The sequence below is a fragment of the Neophocaena asiaeorientalis genome, unplaced genomic scaffold (assembly GCF_003031525.2).
Source record: "Neophocaena asiaeorientalis asiaeorientalis breed wild unplaced genomic scaffold, Neophocaena_asiaeorientalis_V1.1 scaffold405, whole genome shotgun sequence".
Lineage (NCBI taxonomy): Eukaryota > Metazoa > Chordata > Mammalia > Artiodactyla > Phocoenidae > Neophocaena > Neophocaena asiaeorientalis.
The window spans coordinates 504,221-508,236 of NW_020172822.1; positions in this window are offsets into that span (position 1 = coordinate 504,221).

The following is a 4,016-nucleotide window of genomic DNA, read 5'->3' on the forward strand; positions in this document are numbered from 1 at the left end:
AAATTAAAAATTAAACATTAACATTAAAATCATTAACAGAAATCATTAACTATAGGGGAAGAGAGGGAATACATGGAGGAAGTTGTTTGTAGATTTGACTTTGTATACATATAAGTACATAAAAATAAAAGTAAAAAGCAATATGGAACATCTAAAGCAAGATGAAACAAGTGAACCTGTGTATCACAGTGGATGCATTAATAGTGGAGAGGAACTATTCCAAATTACATTAAAAGCAAAGTGATTTGACCACATATTTCCAGTGGGATACACCCTATGGACAAAATGGGCTGTAAAGAGACTTAAATAGTTTTAAGCACTTATCTTTATGGTGGTCATGTTCGTATTTTTATTCAGAGACTTAGGTGTGTGTTGTCTAATAGAACAGAGTGTGTTAGTGCCATGGAAACCAGGATTGTCATGAGAGAAAGGAGATACAGATGAAAGATTGTTTCAGTAAAAATCCTGAGATCTTAAATTTGAATTTAAAGCATGAGCTCAAGATATATTACATCTTTAAAACAAAGCTCTGTCTTTGAAAAGTCCTAAAAACAGTGACAAACCCTGGGGCAGTGAGTACCATTATTACTTGTACTGTGGTCTCCAAACATTACTTCCTGTAGAGGAGCTGGGATTTCTTGGTGAAAAGTTCAATTCCAAGTCTAGTGCAGTGAATGTACGTACTGAACCTGGAGTACCTTCTCATACCTGAAAGAAGGGACATTACCACAGATCACTACTTGGAGACCCTCTCCCTGATCAAAAATGGAAAAATTTGAGTATTAATCAGTTGATAACTTCAGGAGGTTGAAATACAAATATGTTTATATCTGAGTTTTTAATGATATTTTAAAAGCACTCATTTATCATTATTTTGACAGTATCATTATTTATAAATTAAAGGGAAATAGCAGTCATGTATCCTCTTTCCTTTCATAAGCTGTACCCCAGGGACAAAATAGTTAATGGAGGAATATTTTTGAATAGAAATATTTTAGCTAATAAGTGAGTATAGAATGACTGAATTTGGCGATTACTTTGTAACTCCTGATGAACTAGTGGATCTAGGCCATGATCATCAGTGGCTGCTAACACCACAAAGATAGAGACAATCTCCTGAAGTACACAGAATGTCACTAATGAGGACTTCTTAACAAAGAGTCAATCCGTAACCTAACTAATTATCTACTGATTTACAGAAAATACAGGAGACAGAGGAACATATTAAATAACACAATGGATTTTCAATCAGCAAAGTTCAGGTCACAAAAAGTTCTCAGGAAAAAATATACAGTTTCACCAACAAATCAAGTTTAAGGAATGTAAAAAGGATAGAGGTGGAAACCACAGAGATGAGAAGACTTAAAGAGACCTATTAAACTGTTATAATGCATGGACCTTATTTAGATTCTAGTAAAATTTTATCCACACACATGCATATACATATAATATATATATTTAATGTATACACTTATATATATTTTATGTATATTTATATATTCTGGAGAAATTTTAAAACGGAACAGATTTAATGATATTAAGACACTTTTATTTTTTTTTGGCGGTTCGCAGGCCTCTCACTGTTGTGGCCTCTCCCGTTGCCGAGCACAGGCTCTGGACGCGCAGGCTCAGCGGCCATGGCTCATGGGCCCAGCCGCTACCCAGCCGCTCCGCTGCATGTGGGATCTTCCCGGACCAGGGCACGAACCCGTGTCCCCTACATCGGGATGCGGACTCTCAACCACTACGCCACCAGGGAAGCCCTATGCTGCTTATTTTTTAAGTATGAAAAATTTTTTGTTGTTAAGTATGCAAAAGGAGTCATTATTTGAGAAATAAAAACTGAAATAGTTAGAGGAAAGAATATGATATCTTAGATTTGCTTCAAAATAAGGTGGATAGGGCTTCCCTGGTGGCGCAGTGGTTGAGAGTCCGCCTGCCGATGCAGGGAACATGGGTTTGTGCCCCGGTCCGGGAAGATCCCACGTGCCGCAGAGCGGCTGGGCCCGTGAGCCATGGCCGCTGAGCCTGCGTGTCTGGAGCCTGTGCTCCACAGCGGGAGAGGCCACAGCAGTGAGAGGCCCAAGTACCGCAAAAAAACCGAAAAACCAAAAAAAATGGTGGGTAGGGAGCAGGTGTAGGTGAGGACTGGATAAAACAAGATTGGACTCAAGTTGATAATGGTTGAAGCTAGGTGATAGATACGTGAAAGTTCACTCTAGTATTTTCTCTACTTTTTTTTTTTTTTACATCTTTATTGGAGTATAATTGCTTTACAATGGTGTGCTAGTTTCTGCTTTATAACAAAGTGAATCAGTTATACATATACATATGTTCCCATATCTCTTCCCTCTTGCATCTCCCGCCCTCCCACCCCAGCTATCCCACCCCTCTAGGTGGTCACAAAGCACTGAGCTCATCTCCCTGTGCTATGCGGTTGCTTCCCACTAGCTATCTACCTTACGTTTGGTAGTGCACATATGTCCATGCCACTCTCTCGCTATCTGACAGCTTACCCTTCCCCCTCCCCATATCCTCAAGTCCATTCTCTAGTAGGTCTGTGTCTTCATTCCCAGCTTGCCCCTAGGTTCTTCATGACCATTTTTTTTTAACATTCCATATGTTAGCATACGGTATTTGTTTATCTCTTTCTGACTTCTCTCTGTATGACAGACTCTTAAGTCCATGCACCTCACTACAAATAACTCAATTTCGTTTCTTTTTATGGCTGAGTAATATTCCACTGTATATATGTGCCACATCTTCTTGATCCATTCATCCAATGATGGACACTTAGGTTGTTTCCGTCTCCTGGCTATTGTAAATAGAGCTGCAATGAACATTTTGGTACATGACTCTTTTTGAATTATGGTTTTCTCAGGGTATATTCCCAGTAGTGGGATTGCTGGGAATTCTTCCAGTCCAAGAACATGGTATATCTCTCCATCTATTTGTGTCATCTTGAATTTCTTTCATCAGTGTCTTATAATTTTCTGCATACAGGTCTTTTGTCTCCTTAGTTAGGTTTATTCCTAGATATTTTATTCTTTTTGCTGCAGTGGTTAATGGGAGTGTTTTCTTAATTTCACTTTCAGATTTTTCATCATTAGTGTATAGGAATGCCAGCGATTTCTGTGCATTAATTTTGTATCCTGCTACTATACCAAATTCACTGATTAGCTCTAGTAGTTTTCTGGTAGCATCTTTAGGATTCTCTATGTATAGTATCACATCATCTGCAATCAGTGACAGCTTTACCTCTTCTTTTCCGATTTGGATTCCTTTTATTTCCTTTTCTTCTCTGATTGCTGTGGCTAAAAGTTCCAAAACTATGTTGAATAGGAGTGGTGAGAGTGGGCAACGTTGCCTTGTTCCTGATCTTAGTGGAAATGCTTTCAGGTTTTCACCACTGATGACGATGCTGGCTGTGGGTTTCTCATATATGGCCTTTATCATATTGAGGAAAGTTCACTCTATGCCTACTATCTGCAGGGTTTTTATCATAAATGGGTGTTGAATTTTGTCGAAAGCTTTCTCTGCATCTATTGAGATGATCATATGGTTTTTCTCCTTCAATTTGTTAATATGGTGTATCACGTTGATTGATTTGCGTATATTGAAGAATCCTTGCATTCCTGGAATAAACCCCACTTGATCATGGTGTATGATCCTTTTAATGTGCCGTTGGAATCTGTTTGCTAGTATTTTGTTCAGGATTTTTGCATCTATGTTCATAAGTGATATTGGCCTGTAGTTTTCTATCTTTGTTACATTGTTGTCTGGTTTTGCTATCAAGGTGATGGTGTCATCGTAGAATGAGTCTGGGAGTGTTCCTCCCTCTGCTATATTTTGGAAGAGTTTGAGAAAGATAGGTGTTAGCTCTTCTCTAAATGTTTGATGGAATTCGCCTGTGAGGCCATCTGGCCCCGAGCTTTTGTTTGTTGGAAGATTTTTAATCACAGTTTCAATTTCAGTGCTTGTGATGGGTCTGTTCATATTTTCTATTTCTTCCTGAT